This window comes from Nylanderia fulva, unplaced genomic scaffold, assembly GCF_048542155.1.
Source record: "Nylanderia fulva isolate GAGA-0341 unplaced genomic scaffold, ASM4854215v1 Scaffold18, whole genome shotgun sequence".
In the NCBI taxonomy this organism is placed as follows: Eukaryota; Metazoa; Arthropoda; class Insecta; order Hymenoptera; family Formicidae; genus Nylanderia; species Nylanderia fulva.
Window position 1 is genome coordinate 1019668 of NW_028190055.1, and position 27313 is coordinate 1046980.

Consider the following 27313-nt stretch of genomic DNA (forward strand, 5'->3'; position numbering starts at 1 on the left):
AATGCGGTACGCCACGTTTCTCTATCCACGTTCGTCTATTCTGGTGAATTTACATCCCGTTATTACAGCGGTATTTCGGGGGCATATGTTTGTCGCGCGTTCCACGTTTCATCATCCAATACCGAGCGCTGTTTGTCTTCCCCCATGTCGAACGTTAAATCTGATATTAGGATGAACGCACGTGATCACTCGTCAATACTCCCGAGTACAGCGACAAACCTATCGATTGTCCGTAAAGTCGATTTTGTAATTTAGATCGACGCACGAGGGTCCGTTGCTTTTGACGCCGGCACCATATCAGTAAAGCATCGCAACCGAATATTTCGTTGACGGGAGAATCACAGAATGATCAATCAACGCGTACCCGCATCGCGTTTAACGCTCCAAAACGTAAAATGAATAAAATATTCACATGTAATGATACGTGTATTATTTGCATCCTTATTCGCATCAGAATCTATCTCTTTATCCGTCCCTCTGAATCATCGATGAAACGATTCACGCGAATTCCATACATGTTCTTTGTTCAATTAATAAGATAGTATTTCCATTAATATAAGGTTCTGTTAATTTTTTTGAAGGTAAAATGCAATAATGATTTTTGCTAAAGTATAATCAATAATTAATTCCGAAGTTTTCGATCAATTGTGCGTATTAAAAAAAATCATGATTTGCCGATCTCATCAAATGTTTCAGAATTATTAATAATCTCTCAAAAAAAAAAAAAACCAGAAATAGAAACGAAAGTGTCAGTAGGTATGAATAAAACGTGAATAATAAAATATACGATAACAAATGTGCAGTTGAAATATTACATGAAACAAAGGGCTTATTGAAGAAGATATGATCTATGAAAATATTGAAAAAATATATATCTTGATAAATTTTTTGTAAAAAAATTTATTTTTCGTAGTATGCATGTATCTTTCTCGAGTTGCCATAAAAATATCCGTAATTCGAAAAGCTGCAATTAAGTTCCTGAGGGATATAATATATTCAACAAACTAAAAATGTTATGAAGATCTAAAAACATTATCTCTCTGAGCTACCATAGTAACTGTATTTTCTTCTGCGTTATTTAATATGCACAACGATTATTCGAGAGATTATTTTTACTTCCAACTGCTGCCAAGCTACGATTATATTTTATTTTATAATTATAATGTATCTAGAGAATCTAGAGCTTCGCGAATAATATATATTCAACAAAAGTGAGCAGGCATTAATAAAACAATCGAGCAACGATACTTATTAATTATTGCCGTGTCACAAACTGTACAGCTGTCACGAAAAAGAATGAGAAGATAACGAACCACGTAGACGATATCGCAGGCAAGAGACGTGTTCTCAGGATAAATTACTGTCTAAATTACTGTGGCACCAGCACCACGGTCTTGACAATGGGTAATGTGAATTATGTCTCGTTTACGTTTCGTAAAGCCCCGTGAATGGATGGGAAACGCGCATGATGGTATTTGTCGCTTTGCGATACCGCCGTATAAGCTGGCTTATTTTTTTCAGTCGTAATAAACGTAATCTTTGACTTTTATACGTCAATCTTCTTTTTTTCGTCGTTGTAACTGTCGCTTTTTCGTCGCTTTAGGGACTGTGGATGACAGAACCCGCGTAACTCGCGGATAAGATAAGCGTTATGGTTTGCGTACAAGAGACCATTCACGCTCGTAAACAGTCATAGTAAACTTATTGAGGAATTTATGCCTCTCGCATAAGCGAATTGAGAAAGAGAGAAAAACGATATGAATAAATCATGCATTCTTTCGAATGTATAATTGTCGACTGCAAATATAATTTAGACTACTTCACTCCTTGTTAACATTTATATACGTTATACAATTTGCATGTAAATTAAAGTGTGATTTTTATTGCATAATTTAATTCTTAATAAGTAGAAATAGTCCACTGGTTTGAAAACTCTAATTAAATATCCAAGAACTTTGGACTGTATGCATATTTTAATTTGTTCTTTAGAAGACATATATTTAAAATAAAATGATAGTAGTTCTACGGTCTATTATAATAGCATCCTTTGCAAATTACACTTTTTGTTATCGCTTCGAGAAATGAACGATAATTACACTTCCAGACGCGTGAGAAATATAAAAGAAGAATTTCTTGCAAGAAATATATTTTTAGCGTTATCAGTATCGTTTTACCAAGTTATCGCAAAAGTGATAAATTTTATCACGAAAAAAAGTTATTAACGCGACCACGGTTAAGATACGCTCGCGAAGTATCATTTGGTTGTCTCGCGCACATGGAACCAGTTATGTGTACTTTATGTCCGCGTACTTAAACAGGCCGCACACACGCGTAGGCGTTGTCGACGCAATCAAAAGTCGTTGTCATCGTCGTCGTCGTCGTCGTCGTCGAGTCGCGACATTCGCTCATGCATGGGAAACCGACGCGACATGATTTATGACATGACGTGAATTTCAGTTCGCGCACGCGACCTCATCATCTCTGTCTCGGGTGTCCATGCGCAGAAGAGAACGGTCTGTCCTCCAGTGCATAACCGACCATTAAACGACCATCGGCTATCGAATTCGATAGCCCGGTTTAAGTAGCCCGATCGATGCCGCGAGCGAGACTTTTTGCGTTTCTGAACGGCGAGTTCTCTCTCTCTCGCTCCCTCTCGAAAGGGGTGAGTGGCCGCGGCTGCATCTGAAGCGCGTGAATCTGCGCGAACCTGTCCTGCCTGAAATTTATTAGCCACATTTGTCCGATACGACAGGGCTGAACGAAAAAAAATCATTTGTTGAGTTGCGCGATTAATTTCAAGCACATCTCGCGACTCGGCTATTCGATAATAATCAAACAATTTTGTTATTTCAGTGTTGGGCAAATTATTAAAATGCATAATGTTAAGAGTTTTTAATTTTGCTCAAATTCTTAAGACAAAAAATAAAGTTTCAAATAGATCGTGTTGATCTCTATCCTGCAGCGTATCTTTGTTGCATATATGTATTTATATATGTTTTTAGGAAATTTGTTGCAAATCTGACATGGATAAGATCTCGATAATACAATTGGAGAAATGACAAGAGATTCGGAAGAATCGAAATAAAATGACGGAAATGTGGAGATCTTTCTGCACACGTAAGAACTCGATTGAAATCGTTATATTCGTGTCGTAGACTCTTCCGCCGGTTTCCTGTTATTCGTCGCTACCAGCGGTTCCGGAGACCTCGTTTATGCGAACCCTTCGATGCCCGTGGTAGTAAAGTGAGTCATGACCGTGAATCATCGAAATGGCTCCGTGTTCGCAACGACCCTCGGCTGACCGCGAAATATGAGAAGGAACATTTTCTGCAGACTCAAAGAACGAGATCATGAACGGCCATGGATAACGGCAATGTCACAAAGGTAACATAATCCTAACACGACAAAAATATTCCTTCTGAAATACCACAATTTCGCATCACGGTTCCGTGAAAAGTATACTTGTGCGTTAACTTGTGATCTCATTAAGTAAATTAATTTGGCGCACAACTTTTTATATATTTTTATATATTTTATATATTTTATATATTTTATTAATGAAACCAGTGATAAATTGAATTTAATGTCCTGATATTCTCTCCTTGAAGAAACTCAGAAAACATCTTAATATAAATTAATTAATACAGTTTAAAAATCAAGTATAGCGCAAGATGCGGAAGTACGGTGGAGCGAATTTCACTTGAAATCTAAAATCCAAATGCTCTTCTCCGTGCACCTTCTCTTATACTCATTAATTTCCGCAGATTGGAAAAAGATGATGTCGTCTGCGCGCAGTGAAAAATATATCCGAAAGTCAACTCTCTTCTTTCGTAAGTAATAGATCACAAAAACACCCTGAAATCGTATCGGGCTCGAAAATATACGGACTGCTTGCGAGCTTATGCTGCCCAAAGGCGCTGTCGTGAAAGCAAACAACGGATGAAAAATATAGTCCTTGGCGCCTGTACAATGGCAATATTTATAAATGCATCGTGAGTTTTTCGACCTTCAGCCTGTTCTCCTCACCCTGCCTCTTCCTCATCGGTCTTCTCTCACGTGTGAGAGTAAGCCTCGCTTCCGAATCTTTTTTTATTCTATCTTTTTTTACTGCCCCCGGACTTGCGGCTCCTTTCTGACAAATTCCCAGACGGAAGGCACACGCCTGAAGGATCGACTACATAAATTCACCCGCGGTAAGCCGTCGAAGAGGGCCTAAGATCTGTGGATTTATTCGTTCTCGTTGTAGGACCCTCGAAATGAGAGAGAGAGAGAGAGAGAGAATTTTTTTTCGGCTCTCGCGATGCTGTATTCTAAAGATACAAGAAAGATACGTGTCTGCAATGTCACTGTTTTTCTCTCTTGTTTTTTTACATGTCCTAAAAATACATTGCACTCGATTTGTTGAATTTCGCGACTCTCTCGCGACGATCAGCTTTCTCCCTGTTGACCTACATCTCGCAATTTAAATATTGCAAAAACGAATAAACAGATCGTTGCATTGATGACATGAAATACAACGTGAGACAAGTGCGAATACACACAATATAAGCTAATTTCCTAATGTTGAGATTCCGCTCTAAAGCAATGAAATATAGTTTTAGGAATAGAAATTAGTGTGTTTATGCTATATTTTAGTACTTGTCACGAATATATATACTGTGTAAAGGCCTCTCTTTATCACTGTGCGCACGGCTTTCTGCAGGACGAATCGTAAAACTTCGGGTCTATTCTGCATCCCAGATCCTATGTAAATCCTCTCGATGAATGGACAAAGACTGACAAACATATATAGAAGGCAAAAAAAGAAAAAAAAAAGAGAGGAAAAAAGAGAGAAATTCTCTTTTATTGCACGAAGCTGACACGCATCTCGCGTATGTACATGTCTATCTGTTGCGAATTAATAACAAAATAAGAGAAACGCGACGCACGTTGATATTTCACCTACATCTCGCCTATCCGAATTTTGCAAGCGCCGAACAATTCCTGCAACATAATCCCGAGGAAAGATCGATATGTGATATCGATGAAACGAGAGCAGCGGCGCTTTTCGAAGACGATCCGAGAATCATTCAACGCGTAGATACGCGATGGCACGCGAGAGAGACGAGGGAATTTTCGCTAACCGAGGGAAGAGCAAAGGAAGCACCCGCGAATGTATATCACAAGCATCGTTTCCGGCAAGTTGCCGCAAAACCCGACGTTCCATTTTCGAAATGTCTCCGCATTTTCTCTTTACGCGCCCGAGATAGAAGACGCCCTGGGAATTTACAGAGAAAATGATGATACGTATTTCACAGGTATTCTTGAGTTTCATTACGAGATCATTTTTATAAAATTTTTTCATATTGTTCTAGTTATTGTTGTGGCAAGAAATATACATGAAAAATAATCCTGAACGATTCTGAGTAATAATAATTAAAATTTTACAACATGCTCTTCTATATAATTTATTTTGCGCGAATCGAAATCCCTTTATTTTAGAATATCATATAATGAATGTTTTTACATTTTGCATATGCGTGTCAAATTACAACCTTTATTCTTTTTAATTCGTTGATATTTCAGAAAACATTAATTGGAAATTCTTTCAAAGATGATAGAACGTACATTGAGAACGCAAATTTCGTTATCGCAACAGTCAATTCTGTACTTTACATCAGAAATAAATGTGAAAGCATTGCAAAGCAAAATAACAAATTTTCTCATAACCTGCGTAAATAGAAATAGTGAAAAATGGATCATGCGAAAATATGAGATCTGGTTTGCAATATTTGTACATATCTACGAAGAATAATGTAAACATTTCCCAACAGATTGTATCTTAATAATAATGTTAGGAGAAAAATACAGCAGAATAAATGTCACTTATAAAATCTGTTTTTTCTCTCAATATACTTGTAAGAAATATCATATATTTGATAAATGTATTGCAAGACTAACACACACATATGTGATTTTCTTAAATATTTTTTCTTCTTTAAACAAATTAATTATTAAATAAGTTCAATCGTTTGTACAAGACAATAGTGATAAAAACCACCACGATAAAGAAACTTGAATTTCGATTAGCACAATAAAGCCTGTAATACGTTTTCGTCCGTAAAATTGCTCGGAGGAAGGAAGAGGGTGTCTCAATCAAAAGAAACCGACGTTTCGCGCTTCCTTTTTCCAAGAAAGTTTCTTCTGTCGATTGCCGAAGGTCTCTCCTTACTATGCAAAAATGCTTCACGTGTACAGCTCTCGTCGTAAACTCCGAACTCTATAAGCTGTATGCATGCGGCATGGGTGGGATTGCTACGACTGCTTGTCTCCTTTTCAGCCTCATCGAAGTAAATTATGGAAAAGCCGCGTGAATGAACTGTGCGGAGAGAAGCTCCGCGAAGATTGACGGAGCATAAACGTCAAACGTAACGCCGATACTTTAACCTTTGAATTTGCAGCCAGGTATTCGTTTTATCAATTATAATATGGACTCGATAACTTGCATCGATAACAAAATTATAACAACGTCTGAAAAATATTTCTTCCATTGTTTTCGAGCACTTTAGTCTGACGTCGAGTAATAAATGATCTTGAATATAATTAAATTGCTTTAATTTTTTTTATTAAAATATTTCTAAAATTTTCAACTAAAATAAGATTTTTGAAAATTTTAGAATATGATTAATTTTGTCCTTTAATCTTTGAATTTGCAGCCACACTGTAAAAAAAATATGTAAAATTACATTAAAAATATGTAAAATTACATAAATAATAAATGTAAAATTACATAATAAATAATGAAAAGATAAAAATTTCTATTATTTATCGTGTAATTTTACACTGATTATTTCTGTAATTTTACATATTTTTATGTAATATATTACATGTTTCTTTACAGTGCAGGTATTCGTTTTATCAATTATAATATAGACTCGATAACTTGCATCGATAACAAAATTATAACGTCTGAAAAATATTTCTTCCATTGTTTTCGAGCACTTTAGTCTGACGTCGAGTAATAAATGATCTTGAATATAATTAAATATAATTGCTTTAATTTTTTTTATTATAAAATATTTCTAAAATTTTTAACTAAAATAAGATTTTTGACAATTTTAGAATATGATTAATTTTGTGTCTGTGTAATGAAATACCCAGATTCAAATAATATAATTAAATGAAGTTTTTGTAATTCACTGTAATATTTGAGCGTTGATTCTAAAATAAACGATCACTCTCATGTTTAATAAAATGTAAAAATCAATGTAAAAATAAATATGCTAAGAATATTGACATTATTGTTTGATATATGCTAACTTTCAAAAATTTTTATCAAGCTATTGTAGTCTTTGTTCTTTGAATAAATACATACATGTGGTTTTTAAACTGGTATAATGAAAGAATCGTATATGAAAATTAATTCTTAAATTTACGAGCATATATTCTCTGCATACATGTTCTACAATGGTGAGAAAATAGGAAATGCTTTCGAATAAAAGCAAGGAGAAAAGAGTTTCCATACATTTCACTCTCCTGGGCAATTTCCAAATTTCCCTTCAAATTAATTAACCAACATTTCACGTGCAGTCCTTGGTTCTCTTGCATTGTAATTCAACTCCTCAGAATAAAACGTTTTTATTCGACATTGTGAATTCGTATTGTGTTTCGATAGATCCGGACGGAGAGCTTTTCAGTTTCCAATGTTGACGAAAACTTAAATCGTAAAAGTTTAATGGGGTTACGGTCTGTAAAGGACATTTCGCTCGTACGTTCGATATGTGCATCGAAATAGATAATCTGCCTTTGATAAAATTTGATTCATTTCATTTTCTGATATTATAATCGCCAATAAAAATGTGATAAGGAATATATATATATATATAAAGTTTAAATTAAATTCATCACGCAGAAACAATTTTCTAGCAAAATCTGATATATCTGGTATATCTTTTCCAGATTATTTCCAGTACATCTTTTTCGAGAATATTTGTTATCTTTTTTTATATATCTATTATTTTTAATTTATAGCTCATCAAATATTGATTATTTCGCCAAATTAAGAACCAAATAATTTAAATTTTCTTTCTGTAACTGTAAAAGATTGCAAATTTATTTCAAAAAGTTTCGAGCAGAGAGAGACAGAGAGAGAATTATCAGGAATGCAGGAATAGAAAAGAAACTGCGAAAAAGAAGAGAAAACTGGAGGTTTTATTCGCTAGGAGCGAATCAGAAGTTATCCGAGAATCAGCCAACCGGGACTCTTTTATTATGGCGCCTTTAATGAACTTTAAAATAGCTCGTGAAGACCGATTATAGCCGTTCCTACACATCGCGTGGCGCAATGAGAACCGCATAATCCAAATGCGAAAAAAGTGAAAGAAGACAAAAATAGGAAAGAGAAAAAGAGAAGAGAGAGAGAAAGTGAACAAAAAAACGGTGCCAGTTGCGTTTTATCGACGATAATGTTTAAGTCTAATATTTGCACGATAGGAAAATTATGATACCCGTAAATAGCCAATTATACGTCCCAAGCTCGGCAGAAACTCCCCGACTAATTGAGGCAAACTTTTCGGCAAGCCTTGAAGCAAAGGAACGTCGGAGTCGAGTTTCCAAGCGATATTGTTATCGACAACGTTAGCCGCGGTCGTTTGGCAATTCCTTTCCGCCTCGTATCTCCATCTATCCGGTACTTTCGCAAAGTTATGTCGTTTCGGGAGTAAACAATGTTGAAACTCCAATGCGGGACGCCGAAATCAAATCGACTTTATGCCAATATTGCCTATATAATTAATCGATATCATATGTTTTTACGCTTCGCACAAAATCTGTATCGAATGGTTCCTATCTTGATAATGAAAATCAATCCTTTCCAATAACCAACCCAATTTTATGTTCAACAATTATTAAATTAAAAAAAAATCAGATAAGAAATACATGTCGGCTCTCAATATTAATAATAATAATAATATATGAATTTTAAATCGGCCAATAGAGCCCAAGCGCGAAAAATTAATTCTTCGGAACTGTATCCCTTGGTTTGAGATTACTAAGTTCCATATATAAATTAATCTCGAACTTACATATGGAGAAAAAAAATGTTAATCTTGATTTTCTTTCACTCAAAATTCGATAAAATCTTTTTTCTTTTTTTTTAATTTACTCAGCATCTGTAGAAAGGGCAGACGGGGAAAATTGTACACATAAATCAAAAAGAAGCAGAGATCGATACGATCGTATAGCTCAGAGTTTTACGGTCGATCGTCAGGCCCTTATCCCTTTGTCTGTGATGCCGGGATCCCGAAGCCAGTCGTGCCACGGCCGAAAATCATATATTTGGCCGCCGAGAGGCACACCGGCACACCGACGTCATAAATCTTCGGCTTTATGTTACGATCCTGAAAATGCGCCGTGCAACGCGTTGGCGACACGCCAACGACCGGCCGAACGAGAGCGGAAACGCATCTCGCGGACATGCAAAATAGGCGCTTCCTATCGTTCACGTCGATTAATTTCAGAAACATTTCGACGAGCACCTCGGGAACGATTCGCGCGCGGCAACCTTGTATTATTCCTGACATATTTACATTTTTTTCATCATCGAAAAAAATGATTCGAAAATGAGAGTTATTATTAAACGAAAGAGAGAATCATTCGAAGAATTATATAGTTACGGCGAGAATTTTCTAGGAGAAAACCAGGGTGTCCAGCAGACTCGATGAAAAAAATTCCCTGAATTTTTAGTATTATTTTTCCCAAATATTATAATTTGCACATATCTTTATGATAAATCAATTAAATGTAAACCTTGTATTATTCCTGACATATTTACGACATTTTTTTCATCATCGAAAAAAATGATTCGAAAATGAGAGTTATTATTAAACGAAGGAGAGAATCATTCGAAGAATTATATAGTTAGACACGGCGAGAATATTCTAGGAGAAAACCAGGGTGTCCAGCGGACTCGATGAAAAAAATTCCCTGACTTTTTAGTATTATTTTTCCCAAATATTATAATTTGCACATATCTATATGATAAATCAATTAAATGTTAATGATGAAATTCTTGAGATATTTTTGTCAACAATGAAAAGGTTCGAAAGTTAAAACAAAAATTTTAAATCAATTATATACAATCTGCATTATGTACGATAATCGAAACAAACGTGTCACTATAAACTATTTAAATAATCACCTTTTTTATTCATATTATATCAAATTTTTTAGTTTTATCTCTATCCAACACATTGAAATAAAATAACACGACGATGAAAATATAAATTAACGCGAATCGATTTTTAACAACACAAAGAATTAGCGTGTTGAGAGTCAAGGAAAAGTTTATTTAATAAAAAATTTCCAATTATTCCTATCCAGTTTTCCAAATTTCCCTAACCGCTAGACATCCTGAAAACGTCTATATCCATTTCAGATATTGAAAAGCATAAGTATATTCATCCGTTTCCGATGTTCCTAAACGATCGTTAAGAGCCAATAAATATTTTTCAGTACCACGTGATACTCGAGTTGGGGACGGGAGATCTCTCAGACGAGCGCGATAAAACATTTTCTAGTTTATATGCTAATGTCAAGAGAGCTAGGTGTCCGTAGAGTACGTGAGTACGCTCAATGCAACGAGAGCGTCCCGTATTTTCTTCTTTCACGGGGTGTTGTTCTTCCCTGTACCTCGCTCTCACCGGCAGATAGGATTGCGAATTTGGAATCTTTCGAGCGAGAATTCTCACTTCAGGAGGAATCAGATCAGAGAGTCAACAGACGAATTACGGCGAAGATATCGGGGTCAAAGTCGAAGATAAACATCCAACGAGGGAAGAGAGTCATCGATGGATGCTTCTAATTTATTATTACGAGTGCGAGAATACATAGGTAGCTGATTGTCAACCAGCGGATAATCAAATCTTAATACAATTGCTGAAAGGTAATTTTACCGAAGAATAGTCTCAACGTTTGTGCAGCTTATAATTTTAATGGCGACGTATCTCAATATATTAAATGAAATTATTTCCTCTGATTTATCTCTCACATACCTTGGAAATATAAATTAAAAGTAGTATATAAATACATATAATATTATATATGCACTAATATTTTATGTATATTTGTATAAAGAAAATTTATTTTTTTCTTCATATTGTATTTTTTGTGAAGGCAAAATAATACTCTTGTAATGTTTTTAATTTTCTTTGTACGTAACGATTTAACGTAAACGTCAATTATCGCGTTTTACACAGAATTATTTCATTTAATGATCTAATTTTATTTGTATTCTCGAGTTTACCTAAGTGCAATATACTTCTCATCTATTAGATATTATGCGATATCGCAAGAGGCATTAACTCAACAATAGAGCGACAAGAGTGTCTCGCTTCTGCAGGGTATTATCACGTTACTAGTTATAATATTATAAGTAATAAGACTATATCCGCTTATATAACAAGTTCAGACTTTCATCTACTTATAATAATTATAGGCTTAGGAAACTCGAGGGTATTACATTATTGAGCGACGTATTCTTCAAGAAATGAATGTGCTTCCATCAATTGAATAAAATTAGTTCAACTATGTTGGAGAAAACGAGCCGACGTTTATCAATTAATTAAAAAAATATTACAAAGTGAGTTGCATGTTCAATGATCGATTTATTTCTCGAAAAGTTACTCTTCTTCGCGTTCTCTCGGTTTAAAAATGTATTATTTATTATTATTTATAAACTATTTGCCATATCTTTTTCTCAAGCATCGCCGACACTTGAGGTTTGTTCAATTCGAGCTATCTTTTTCGTCTTTGTTAAGTGTTGGAGTGGCACGGGCCGCAGGATTCGGCCTCCTGGGTTAGATTAAATCAGGAATCGAGTCGAAATCGAGAGGCGGCCCGTAATTGGCCTTCCTTGCCTCTCTTACGTTGGTCGATCTCGACAGTTCCCGGCGCTTCTACGCGACCCGCCGAGTCGTTAATCTTTCCGGGGATATACTTGATCATTGCACGCCTCACTATGTCTTCGTTTACGTCGAAAGGGATCAAGTGCCGACAATTTCCCGATGCCACAACGCCATCTCTGCATTTGCTACAGCTTTGCTAGTAATGAAAGAAGGCCGGCTCTAATTGGGAACCCATTTTATTATTCATCGGCGCAGACGCGGAACTCAAACTTTTTCTGTCATCTTTCTTTCTGGTCTCTTTTCTTCGCGAACTTACGCAGGAAATTATCGCGAGTTACATATGCATTGATCGAGAGATCTGCCCTCTTTGCCGACGAATAATTATAATCAATGTAATAAATAGCTTGATGACTTTTATTTGTGCTTAAAGTTATACAATCGATTCGAAACAAAAGGCAATAATTATTCAATATAGTATTGAATTTTACGTTAATGTTTTAATTAAAAAAATAATAAAAAATTAGTTGTGTGATCATCAGTTAATTAATTTAAGTAATCTCAAAAAAATGTAGTCACCTCATTAATTATTCTAATTATTGGTAAGTATATTTCTTTTAACAGGTCTGTATCTCTCGTTGCACAAAATTCCGATCACGTGTACAGGAAGGCAAACGTAGGTATAGTGAGTTACCTTAATTAGCGAAAGCCCCGGATAAGATCTCAAAAACTTTTTCAACCCGCTTTTCCAATAATAGGGATAATGCGATTAAAGTTGTACTTCGACGACGATCCCGACTGATTGCGCGTCATCAAAAAAAGGAGTAAAAAAATATTCCCAATGACACGACGTTTCATTAAACCGAAAGGTTTCGTTATTATTCTTTTTTCTTAATATTAATATTAATCCATCGAATTACATACCATTTAATCAGAGTCGCTACAATAAGCACCCACTGTCGAATTCGTTCGAGATAATTATCGCAACGCAAATTATTGTTACGTTTCAAGCGATAAGAAGCAACAAATGAGTTTAACCTGGTTACACATTTTTATGCTTCATTATATTCCGAGAGGAATGTAAGCCGCGGCTATCTCATTCGGCCAACGTGCAAGCGTTAAAATAGCAATTGTACGCGCGAGTTTCAAGACAATTAGAACAGATACGAGACGGTGGACGAAATTGAATCTTCGCGATAACGTCGCGCCAACGTAAACCGAAGGATAACACTACGCGAGCCATTAGTTTATCTCTCGAGTTTAATCAAATAGCGCGTTTTCTCGCACTGAAAACTTCCTTCTTCTTACAACGTATCTCCGCGAAACCACCGATTCGTATTTACAACCGGAACAATCCCTTTATACGACGCGTGCGGAGGGCGATAACGTGTTTCCACCCTCTCGTACGAATGTTATCGTTCGGAACACTTTGTGCATCCGCGTTGCGGTGCAAATGCGTGTGCGTGCGTGGAGCCAACACGCCCCGTCGACACGTGCATTTCGTATGCTGCTATCACGTGCAACGCAGCGGGACAAAGGTCGCCGCATGCGCGAATGAGAGATATGTTTGCGAGCGAGATAGAACTCTCCGTAGTTTCGCGATTATCGCAGGGAGAATGAGAGAGAGAAGCGTGCGTGCAGCGCGTGCGTGCATTACACTCACGTGCGAGTGCATCGGAAATTATGCACCGTCCCATCGGGCATGAAAATCGCTTTCTGGAGAAATGTGTTCCGTACCGCTTTAATTTTTAATCCTTCAACACTATCTACGTTTAGACACGTTGTCCTCGATATATTTTTGACATCCATATTTTATTGTATTTTCGAGAAATATTCCCTAGATATTGGAAATAGAAATATATGTACATAACTTTGACATTCGTAATTTTTGATAAATTTTTTTGTACACTGTAACAATCGTTATTCGCTTGATAATAATTATATTCTATAGTAAAGTTACAATAATAAATCGAATGTAAAAGCTTTTAGATTTGACATAATCCGATTGAACAGAAATATTATTCATTTCCGCAAGATTTATCGAAAAGACAATCATGTGAATCAGGTTTTAGCGGCAAAATGTCTCGTGACAGATTGTGGATCATATTCGCGTAGGTAAAGCACAGACAATCGAGAGACAGAGAGAGAAAACGTTCAACAGATCTCGTTGATATACGGATGTAATTACCGTCGTTTAACGATCCGGACGAGACTCTGTAACGTTATTTGGCGTTGCGAGCCACACAATACAATGACTTGTCAGCCGCATTGCAACTGCGATGAAACCGAGTTAACTGCGAGATTAAAGCAGTCATCCCATCGGACTTTGCTGTAGATATGCGCTCAACAGTTAGCTCGCTAGCGGGAGAGATATTTTTCCAGCGCTAATTATAGCGCAATTAACAATTTTCGTTTGATAATTTCGTATGTAAATACACGCGGTATAAATAATGTGTAAGAAACTATTACAACATATTTCATCGAATTTATATCTGTTATAGAAATTTTTCTCAAGAGAGAGAGAGAAAGAAGAGAGAATAAATTTTATAATACATAAAATATATATAAAAATTCGACGCGATTTATTTTGATGAAAATTTCGAGAAAAGGTGGAATATGGCGACAAGGAGCAAAATATTCGAGAGGAGACACTGGAGGGCCCTACGGCAATAAGCTGATAATCTCCAGAAGGAGAAATATTCTCCTTGGGACTGGATGTCACATTACTTTGATATAATGCGGTATTACGGCTTTTATGCCCTCCTTCGACCACCGAACTCGCGAATGCCGTATGTCCGGAAAGAGAGAGAGAGAGAAAGAAAGAATGTTTACCTACCGCAAAAGAGAAATACAGACCACTGGACTTATGCGCTACCACATACCGATGTTACCTTAAGATTTAATAAGGATATATAAATGTGACAAAAATAAGCGCTAAAAATTTTTTTTTAAATCCTTAAATAATGATCGGGTCCACATTTTTAATTCGTCTGTTGTGAAGGATAGAATCACTGCGGTTCTCAATAAAAATCAAATAAATTATTTATATAATTTTTCTTTAGAGAAGATTATAGAGAAAGACGTTTAAGAACGTAATATCACCCGAAAGTTTTTCTTATCTAAAATTTCTATGCGAATTTCTATTGAGAATATTAGGAGCATCATGTTCGATCATTTAGGACACGCATTCTGGAACAAGAACGATCGAATGTTTGAGATTTATGGAGTTTCGCGCGGTGTCTTGGCTCGGCACGGAGGAGAATTCAGAGGTTCCAATATACCATATTAGTTAGTTACGATAGTTGTACATAGTCGTGGAGATATATATTAATATAGATACCAGAACTATATTAATATACTAAGATACTAAAACTCGTGCGAAATCTCCTAGCAAATATTCTGCATATATATAGGTGAATTATCTTCTAGCAGAAAAAAATATAAATATAAAAATTAAGTCTTAAAAACAGATACATGAAGAGAAATATGTTTTTAAATTATAATAAGTAATTAATTGTTGTTAGATTAATATGTAAAAATATGTAGGTTTAAACCACGAAGCGAAAAAATCTTCTAAGAATGTTTCGTTGAATAATTTGACTGACAATGAAGAATTCAAGTTTCAAAACTACTCATTAATTGCGATTCACGTATAAATTTTCACGTTAACAAGTGATAATAATTTGGCACAACATTTCATTATTCTATGCTCGAGTTGCTCAGTTGTGAAATATGTAGAGCGAAAAAGACAGTCGGAGAAAAAGACAGTCAAACTCGTCGGAAAATCAGCGGACACGAAAGCCGAGAGAGCCGTCAGACAAGCTAACAAATGTCCCCAATGAATAATAATAGGTAGGTTGGCTCAATTTATATTGCATTTACATCGCACGAGACGTTCTACACATAATTTATCAGACTCATAATTTATCTACTCAAATATTGAAAAAAAAATTTTCTTGAAAATTCTGTAATTCTAATAGTTTAAAAAAAACATATACGTGTATATAAAATTTACACAATACATTTCATATTTATTCATTATATTAAAACATTATTATTAAAGCATTATTTAGTTAGCGTTCTAAAAGAATTACACACATATGTATGTACTCAGAATGAACAATGATAATTCAGAGTAATAATACACCGATTTAATTACCAATAATCCCGTACACGAAATATAAATAGATTTTGATATCAAAAATCTCAGCAGAATATCGTTTATTGAATCAAAATTTTCAATGTTATTAAACATTGTTATAAAGTAAGATAATTATCGAAATAAATTCATAATTATAATTACTCTGCACAGAAACGTTTGCTATTGTATTATATATAATTCGGAAATAAATTCCGCGCGATAAATTCTTTTATATATTATATCAATACATAAGATTATGATTGATAAAAAATTCACATTAAATACTAGGCACAATATTTTATTAAAAATGCTGTAGTAAGCAAAACGATGATAAAACATCAAAATTGTGATTTCTTGTTTTTTTTTCTCTTAATAAGTTTGAATAAGCATAAGCATGACTTTTTCGGAAGAACAGTTTTCTCGAGATGATCATCAAAATTCCTGACTTTACTCAATTTTCCTCCGGAAAAGTAGGGAATTTTGGCAAGTGCAGTGAAATAGAGAGAGAGACACTTTCATAAGTAATTTTGCTGCAACATCAAAAATTTGAAAAAATTCCGTACAAGAACCACAAAGTTTTACTTGAACATTTCCACTCTAATTTTTCACAAAAATTCAATTTTAGTTCATCTCAAAAGAAGAGACAAACATTATAAAAATAAATAAGTAATAAAATTATTTTATATATTATATATTATGAAGTCAATTACGTCTAATTAATTATCTTTATAGTTTTAAAATATTAATAGCATCTCTTTCTCTCTCTCTCTCTCTCTTTCGCTCTGTACGTAATTTATGTAATTCAAGTTTTTTAGGCTTGCAGTTATGTTCAAATTGCAACTTTAAATTGCACTTTGTGTGCTTCATATATTCCCTTCCACATATTTCCACAATAATAGTTCTAATAGAATAACAATATTGTAATATTTATAAATATTTTCGAGAGAATCAAAAAGTGTATCTTGCTAATGTTAAATTTAGTTATTTCATAATTCTCAGGAAGCGGTGCTTAAATTGCAACACGAATTCAAGTGAGTTATTTCAGAGACTGATCATTTATGCGCATCTGCCAAGCTTAGCTTGATGAAAACCGCGCGAGATCGTAATTACGTAAATCCGGATGAGAGAACCATACGTCAGTAGATATGAGATAACAGTCGTTCACACGCATTTCACGAAAGCTTGTTAGAAACAAATTCAGTTTAAAGTGCATTTGCGCATATAATGATTACGATCGTAATATTTTGATTATAAATATTAGAGAATGATTATAAATATTAACCTATCTAATATTTACAAATTAATGACAAATAATTTCCGTGATATCAATTTCGAAAAATTAAGCCGATATAAAGAAATTATGATTTTATATTAATCTTTGACATACATACGTATATACACGCAACACTGCACAGTTCAGAATATTCCAGCATATATGCTCAGAACAAGTTTCATCAAACTTTAAATATCCGCTTATAATTTACTCATCGCGATATTATATATACATATTAGTATTAGTCGATCAATTGCAAATTTAAATAAATACAAAATGTACATATAAACGTATACATACACCGAAAAAAATGTTAACTTGACTAAACTTCAACTAAATTACTATTTTGTTAATTAAACATATATTAGTATTTAAGTCAAATATACGCTTTGTTAGATTTAATATTATATTTAATTTAAATGTTTCTATATGTTCAATTAACAAAATATTTAGTTGAGGTTTAGTCAAATTAACAATTTTTTTCAGTGTATACATATGTGTGGTAATATAGTTTCAATAATATTGTTTTCATAGAAGTATATGTAAATGCTATATAATTTAATAAATTGCATATAATTGCGTATATTCATATTATCAACAAGGCCGGAATTTGCGTTACTGCTGAACAAAATTATTTCGAATGCCACAGTAAAATATGTGCTGCAATTGTGAATAGCAGGTATACTCTCTTAAATATCGTGCAACATTGATGCACTCATCGCCATGGCAATCCCTCTGAGCAGAATATTTTTTTTTTTTTTAAACAGAAAACAGAATGAGTTTCTCGATAACGCGAAAAGTTAGTCGACCAATTCTAACATGCAATTTAATTCGCGTACGCGATACAATTTGTCGAGTCTTAACGAGAACATATCTTTGTTTTCGAAAAAAAAGAGGAAGATGAAGAGAGGCACGGAATATCAATGACTGCGATCGAAGCTGATACGCGGTGAGTTTAATCACGTAGCGTTTCGAGCGCGCGAATCAGCGGGGAACAAGCGAAAAGTACGAACACGACACCCCCTTGGGAATCAAATCGCCGAGGGGCACATCAACTGCACAAACATACAAAAAAACACTAGCTTTCTAGTGTAACGCGAACAACGACGGAGATATCTATCCAGTAACTGTCATCAACAGAATTCAACGGTCTAAAAGTCTGAACGAAATCTAATGTGTTTTAAAAATCCGAAAAATTCACTACGTCCTTTATCAGAAATTAAATATATCACTCAAGCTGGAAAGAAACTTGATATTTTTTACGAATCTCATATTTCTTGTAAGATACAAAAAAATACGTATATACTCGTAAAATTAAAAAGAGCTATGCATTGTGATACAATCAAATAGAAATTTTATATACGCTGTATATTGTTTCTCTAACGGAATGAGAATTTAATTATTAATAAATCTTTAGGTCTTATTTAATTTTGCTCGTTTAGTTGGCCTACAATATTTACCTTTTTTTAATTTTGTAAAAATAGAAATTTTATTTTAACAAAATTATATTTCAAATTAATATTTAGTGCGTAATTTCGCGCTGAGAATTATTACATTTCGTTGGTTAGATTTGAACAGGACGAAAGACAAGAGGAATCTTCGAGGACATAGAGACATTCCTTCAGTCAGTCAAGACTCGTCTCATCACATATCGCGCGGGATTACGAGATACCAGCGACCAGTGAGACACCCGTTAAGGGATACGCTCGTATCCTTGTACGGCGAGATGTGTAAGGATTTACGAGCAATAAAGTAGCAATAACGAGGACCACATTGGTATATCGCGACCGTGGATGCTGCATTGTGACACGACATCCCGCGCGAGTCCTATCGTCTTGTCCTCCTCAAGGACAATGTGCTTTATGTTCCGCGGAACGGAACCCGCAGGTGTTTATACGCGAATTCATATATGTTCTTTTTATTACGACGAAAGATGTGCAATCACGTAAGATTGTATTCATCGCGGAAATCGTTGTCATGTTTTTGCTTCTACAATTAAAATTTATCGACGAGTTTTGACAGCTGACACATAAATTGCAAGATCAATAATAGCTAGTAATGCTCGATAATGATCGCGATGAATGAAGTTGAGAGAAATCGTAAAACACATCTATGGTTGATAAAATTCTCACTTTGATGTATAGATGGAGATATTATATACTTGGGAAAATATACATCTTATAAAGAATTTTTTTTGCAAAGAGAAGAAATATCGTCTCTGAATGCCGACTATTTTTATCCTGGTGCTAATAATGGATGACGTTCAATTCTATTTTTGAAGAATATATTTTAGACGCCGATAGCATTGTATCAAAAAATTCCGAGACGCAGCTAGCAAACTTCGTTCACGGCAACTTGTATAACAGTTTACGGCGAGTCGTAAAACCGTCATGAGACAGCGAGTCTCTTTCGCATTCTCAATAAAGGCGACTGCGACTAATACAATAGCCTTCGACCGGAAACCATCTCCTGTAGATGTAGTCCTGTACATCGCATCGGTTCTCTTACAACCGGATCGAAGCGTCGATTCTTCGGACAAATATTCTTAGCTCCGTATTACAATTTTAAATAACGTAGACGGAGACATACTTCGAACGAATCGTGATTAAGAGTTAATGCTCAATAATTTAAAAACGCGTATTTAAATACTTGGCGTTGGAGTCTAAATTAGTTCAATTTTCGAATAACTTATCAAACTAAAAAAAATTGATATCAATAAGTCAATCAATGATCATATCTTAATCGAGAATATTTTTGTGCCTCATCATGTCTACTTTGTAATGTAAATTAAAGCATTGAGAAACGTGTGCTAATACAATTATAAGCATATTAATTGTAAAAATAAAAAGTATTTTTATCAGTTACATATGTTACGAGCAGATAAGATCATTTCTTTCTTTGTTAAAATCTCAAAAGCAATAGCTTTTTATAATTTTACAAGTATATCTTCTTATTTTTTTTTATCAATAAATATGTAGTTAATTTCACGGAAACGCGAAATATCTTTCATATATAACAATAAGTCCAGGGAAACTCCGTATTGCAATTTTAAATAACGTAGACGGAGACATACTTCGAACGAATCGTGATTAAGAGTTAATGCTCAATAATTTAAAAACACGTATTTAAATACTTGGTGTTGGAGTCTAAATTAGTTCAATTTTCGAATAACTTATCAAACTAAAGAAATTTGATATCAATAAGTCTCTTTACATCTTCAATTCAATGATCATATCTTAATCGAGAATATTTTTGTGCCTCATTATGTCTACTTTGTAATGTAAATTAAAGCATATTGTAAAAATAAAAAGTATTTTTATCAGTTACATATGTTACGAGTTAGATAAGATAATTTCTTTCTTTGTTAAAATCTCAAAAGCAATAGCTTTTTATAATTTTACAAGTATATCTTCTTATTTTTTTTGATCAATAAATATGTAGTTAATTTCACGGAAACGCGAAATATCGTTCATATATAACAATGAGTCCAGGGAAGGAAAATTTACGTCGTGCCAACTTTCCCCGGATGCTCTTCGAATAATTTTCTCGCGCCAGCTTCACCGACTTTATCTCCCGAGAACTGAGTACACGGTGCATTCGCCGGTTAAAGGCCGCGGACCTCTAATCTTGAGCGGGTCGAAACGCAAGGTGGCGAGCACTTGGGCGAGGTCGTCCTATATTTAAGGGGGACCGTCCCATAAAGGAGGACAAAAGTTGTGCGCCGTATCGCAGATGCGCGCGAGAGCAGGCCGCTGGAAAACGGTTTAACGTCTCGGTCGTCCGGAGCCGGTAATGGCCCCGGTCGGAATAGTTTCAGAAAAATGGCCACGGCGGCTGAACTTACAGTTAAATAAACGCCGGCGTGTCCGTGGATAAAACGATTTACTGGCGCCCCCCGCGCAAGGATAACGCTAGCCATTTGTACGTAATTCCAGGCGAGCGCTCTCGCGTTATCCGCTCCGCGAAATTGTTATGGCGAAACGAGCTTCCGTCCTGTCGTGTAGCAGGTATCCAGGTTACCTGACCCGAGTCGATGAATTCGTGGCACCTCGGAAAGAGGAGAAATTAAGGTCTTATACGATATTTTTCTTCAACATATAGCGTCCCAAAATTAACAGTAAATCTGTCAATGGCAGATTCCTGAGATCATTCAGAGACGATTTTTCCTCAGCAAAAATGTTGAAGAAGACTATCATTTTTTGCACGTTCCCAATTTGCCATCATGTATCAAATTAAAATTCTATTAAAGTAAACTCTAGAAAAAAAAAGAAGAAAAATCGTTTCCAAATTATCTCCAGGAATCTGCCATTAACAGATTTATTATTAGTTCCGGGACCCCTGTATGACGTGACATGTGACAAATTCGTTGAACAAATTCCTATATTCGCGATTAGATTTTCCAGCAATTATCCTGCGCTTAGTTTCAATGTCAAAATTTATCACATCGATCATTTATACGTGCTCTTCAACGCTTCAAGTGTTGATCGCGAGCGTATTTTCCCTACTTATACCGCGACAATTATTCTACGACGTCGTCGCTGCGAACGTGCTCGAATTCAAGGGACGCGTTACATCTTAATTACGTTCACGTCGTCGGATACGAATCCAGAAATTCGAGCTCGTGTCTGGGAACAGGGAAAGCTCGTAGGTGGAAGCCGGGGAAGAATGTCCGCGGATTAAGTGGAACGAACGTGACTTAAATCCATTGTAACCCCTTGGAACGTCGGTATCGTTTGTAACCGTCACGGTTGTATCTACAACGCGAAAGAGGACGCGAGAAAGAGAAAGAAAGAGAGCGAGACGTGGAAGAGCCAAGATGAGGAAAGTATAAGGAAATAGAAAAGAGGAGAGAGAGAGAGAGAAGGGGTTCCTCTTAATCTCGCCTTTACGTGCGCTTGACAAACGAGGAATGCGGATGACACTGGCATTGTACTCTCCCTCGTATTATACGATCGTGCGGATCTCGCATTCTACTTGGCGGGCGTCTTTTGCAGCACCTCTCATTTGCGTGTTGCCGCAATGAAGATATCGACTTAACACCTAGATGCACTCGAATTGCTTGGCGAAGAGAGAAGGAGAGAGAGAGAGAGAGAGAGCGATTTCACCATGGGCACGAACGTCTCGTTGTTGAAACGGCATTCTTCCGCTAATGGATATGGTTCCTGCAAACTTGATATCCGCCAAGTCGTTTCGTCTTTTCTTTTTTCTCTCTACTACGCAATCCGAGGAACTTTCCTCCTATTCTTTTAACGTTGGACTTTTCTTGCCGACAGCAATGCAGCAAATTCAACGGTTAAAAATTCAAGTTTTGTATAACATCGGAATTGACGAAGGTGAGACCCCAAGCCTCAGTTATGCATGGCACATTTCGATTGATTTCATTAAAGCTTCGTAAATATACGAACAATGAGGTCTTTTATATGCCTACATTTGTATATTTGTTTATGTATATTAGATGTATTGCGTATATAATAAATATGCAGTACAAATAGAACGATGCAAATTGGAACATGTATTCTCACAGAATGATATACCAATTAATATATAATTAATACCAAAAAAATTAAAGATAAAAGCTATGTCGTAAAAAAATAGAATTATTGCGAATATATTGTAGAAAAACAAGACTGTATTCTATTTAAATTTTTGGTCCCATCTCATTCGCACTTCATATTCGTGATACGTTTAGTAATCGGCGCTGAATAAAATCTCTGTTTTCACTTGGACGAATTTAACGACGGACGTTTACCGCGCAAATATATCCCTGCTGCCATTATGTCAGCGGCTAGAAAGGCCAAAGTATTACAAAGTTAGAGTTGCAAGTTACTTCGCATTCGCCATTGTTAAAGTTACTATGAGTTCTCGTCTCCTTGCTTTCAGATAACAGCATCATCTCACATTTTAGTTTGAAGTTTGTTGGCGTAATGCCGTAAACTTTACATTTCAAAAGAATTGTAAATACACGCGCGCGTGCTTGCACAGTTAGGTAATATTTCATACCTTCAATTTCTAAAGATTTAAAACGTTATAATGAAAGTGCGATTGCGTGATAAAATACTCGAGCTGTACTAAAATACACTTTTAACGTGACATTTACGTTTTAGAGCTACAAATAGATAATCGGCCTTGAGTGCTACTTACATAGACAGAAGTAATCCAATAATTTTCAGTCTGTATTTTCTGTCGATAAAAAGAGCGTCGAAAAATTGTATTTTAGATTTACACGATTACTTCGTTTATTATTTTATAAATATATCAAATAGATATTAATATTTGCAAAAAAAAATCATGTATATCGTAATAGTTTTATTGAATAAAATTTGGCGAGTAACGCATTTAGCGTAAAAATAATTGTAAGTTCATTTATTCTCTTTTTGGTGCACAGTTTGTAGAAATCAATTATCGCGTGCTACGGATGGTGATGAAAGCGGTCGTTATAACGAGCATATATCTCAATTAATTTTTGTTGGTATTGACATTGCTACAGGTGTCACGAATTAAACATTGACGGTACCAATTTGATGTTCCGGTCAACGTAAAAATCGATTTCGATAAATCACAGAAAGCTCGAAACTCGATTTGTCTTGTCACAAATGACTGGAAAAATTCAATAGCAAAAAAAATTCATTTCATCTTGTTACTGTGATAAAACCGACCTAGTAAATGTTAAAAATTCCAAAACCAATAATAGTATACCTCTGTTGCTTTCATCTGATAACTTTGTAAAATATTATATAATAGTTTTTCAATATCTAAAAAAACTTGTATTTAACAATTTTTTTTTAACCGCTATTATATCAAATGTAAAAAATTATTCTTTACGAGACATTTGAAAAATAACTAATTATAAATATATTTGTTAAAAAAATATTTTTTTTATAATCTGATATATAGATTAAATAAATAAATATATTTCCTTTCGTTGGGACAGTGCGAATATAAAATATGAACAAATACTGACATACATCCCGAAGAAGTCCCGAGAGCTTACGTCGTTCTCACATTCAAGATTGAAAGTTATAGTTCTTTATGCATGACTGCATTAACTTACAGTCAACAGTAAAGAAAGAACGATCAGGAGTTCTTTTTTTATTCTCCCTCTTTCTCCGCTTTTGCTCTCCAATTTATATCGATTATTGATTTTGATTCTGTAATTCTAAATATGTATATGCATTGATAAAAAACCGTCAAGTTCCAATCTTAGCTTTCACGCACGTAATAGTCGAGCAACACACGTTTCCAGCATGACGTCTGCACTTTAGGAACGTTGCTCCGATTCGATAGCTGTAAATAGATAACCAAGCTTGAGTGCTATTTATATGAACAGACCTGTTGGTCCCCAGTTTCTATCTATGTTCCTGGACAATTTACAAGAGCTAATAATAAACGTTAGTAAAGATTTCACGGCCTACGATATATCTATGACCCGTTAAGAATGGTCGGTAAAATTTCAAAATACTTTATGAGATCAATTTTGTAGGAGTTGATCTCATTCTCCCTTCCTGACATGGAAGTTGATGTAACCAGGATGAGAAGCGATATAGCCTACTTCCTTCAGCGTGAGAACGACACGAGTTCTCGACCTGCTCAAGATCTCTGTCATCGACGATCGTTTATCTTTTGCACTCAATACAAGGATAATGGAACGAAGAAGGGCTTTCTACGCGAGCTACAAAGTTATGAAAAGAAAAATATTTTTTTTTCTATGTACAGTATATACGCGTACGTATATAGCATATATAATAGTACAATATATGAGTATAGTATATATTATTAATTGAATGATTTTTATATTAACTCGCAAAGTTTTACTATTAATTAAAGTTTCTTCATATAACTATTATATTTTTATATAAAAAATAATATAATATGTAATATTAAAAATAATATTTTTGCAAAATGTATTTTCATATTAAACATTACTCATTCTCAATGTCAATGCCTATTCTATATTACGGAATGATCAATCTTTATTTCTCCACTTTTCCAGTTGAAAATAAAATAATAACAAATAAAACAATATACATTACATGAAAATTTAAACTGTATAATTTAATTTACGTGTTGCATCTCGACATTATACATTTATATTGCAAAGTACACACTCCCGACCACGACGTGAATTAACGGCACCCCGAGTATTTCACGCAGCGACTCATCTTCCTTCATTACCGCGATTTGCATGACACAACAACGAATTAAACGACGGCGGTGGTTTCGGTATCACATTCGGGCGTTTTGCGCGACAACGCGTTTTCGGGAACGGGATAGTTCGCGTATATAGGCGCGAGTGTGCAACACCCGACACATAACGATTGCGCGAATAGGTGGCACACGTGTGTTCGGCAACGCGCAAATGTCCCGCGGCGACACGCCAAGGCGACGGTAAACAATGTGGGCATATATTACTTCCACCCGTCCGGTATTAATGCATTGTGCTACGCCGCGTGCATCCGCTCGCGGAGTCCATCGACACCTTGCGCATGCATTTACTCTCATGGACTCTTCCCTTTTCACAGTTTATTCTTTTCGTGGCAGACTTAATACTCATATTTTTCATATGTTTACACAGTAGAGAGAATGCGATAAAACTGTGAACTCTTCTTCCTCTTTTTCATCTACGAATTATTTAATCATTTTCCAACTAATTTATTTATCTATTCTTCTATTGCGTAACACGAATGTGATTATTCGAGATATTAATGGAGAGAATTTTTTATCCCTAAAAGACGTGTAAAAATAAATAATTAATTGATCGAATTCAATTTTATTATTTTTTAACTATTCGATACTTGTTATCGTTTTATCGTAAACTTTTCGAGATGTATTTCAAAACAATTTTATAACGATACTGTATATTATTATTTCTCTCCTCTTGTTAACGATATAAAGATCGCTTGTTATTGAAACAGAAAATCTAAATAGAAGCTCTTGTAAATGCACGCTTCAACTCCCCACATCGTTCGATGCATTTAACCGAATGTGCATCTCGCGATTGCTTTTCCTTTTCCGCTTTCTATCCTCCGCGGTTTTGCTTCCTTTACTCGGTCCTTTTGCCCGTTTAGCATTTCCTTTTTCAAAAGTTTACATACGTCATTTCTTTCATCTTCGCTTTTGAGGACTAAGGAAACACTAACAAATCAATTTCAACTTTTACGTCGCGGTTTCTTTTCAATATTAAAAATATATATCTGATAAAAATAATGAACGGCCGTACTAAAAACAAAATTTGCCATTTCATGCTCGAAACGATCTCTTTTAAAAAATTAGAGCCATTACATTTTCTTCAGTCTCTAATTTTAGTTTTTCATGTCCTCGTTAACGTTGTAAAGATTGGCCGCTGACGTAACTTCGTAACGCAATGAGAGAAATAACTACCACACGGCCGCGGATCCCCCAATGCAATATTCTTCTCTTCTGTCGTCTCGTTCCTGCCATTTGCTTTTCTCCGTCTGTTCCCGTTTTTCTCTATCGCAACTTACACTACTTGTTAACTGTTCCTTTCGAACTTACCGCCGTAGAAAAAAGGAGTCGATGACTGCGAGGTACGACAGGAGGTCGTACTTAACTAGTTGTCGGAGCAAAAGTTTGCTTGGTCGGAGGTTAAAAAGAGAGTACCGTTCGTTTGTTTATTAGTGAAGTCGTAATTGAAACGTTAATTCTTCATTCTTGGCGAAACCCATAAGCTTGCGTGTAGATTCGAAAAATTATCCAATAAAATAACTCTTATTTCTTAATTTTAATAATAGTAAAATCTGTGATATATTTAAATTTATTATTCTTTTTATACCTTTCTTATAGTTTTTTAATACCTTTCTTATAGTTTTAATATCCTTTGTTATTCTTTTTTTTTTGTCTTTATATGCGGAATAAATTTTTAATTAGGTCATCTGATCTCATAGATATTGCATCTGACAATGAGACCGAAAATAAATTAATGAATAAATTGAATTCAAGAAATGAAAATTAAAAAGAATTTATATCACAAATTCAAAATTGATTCGCGGCATTGATAAGAAG

At 35.0% G+C, this 27313-nt stretch overlaps 1 protein-coding gene, 1 long non-coding RNA gene and 1 other non-coding gene across 3 annotated transcripts in view; 2 read left to right on the forward strand and 1 right to left on the reverse strand.

Moving 5' to 3' along the window:
* LOC146723629 (mannosyl-oligosaccharide alpha-1,2-mannosidase IA-like) overlaps positions 1 to 27313 on the reverse strand; it is a 312214-nt gene that overhangs the window by 192442 nt on the left and 92459 nt on the right. The window lies entirely within an intron of this gene.
* On the forward strand, positions 2277 to 5857 carry LOC114938481 (uncharacterized). The gene is made up of 3 exons (XR_003821079.2): positions 2277 to 3384; positions 3765 to 5297; positions 5566 to 5857. It is a non-coding gene; the product is annotated as an uncharacterized LOC114938481 (long non-coding RNA).
* LOC114938496 (small nucleolar RNA U3) lies at positions 24743 to 24957 on the forward strand. Its single transcript, XR_003821082.2, has one exon. It is a non-coding gene; the product is annotated as a small nucleolar RNA U3 (small nucleolar RNA).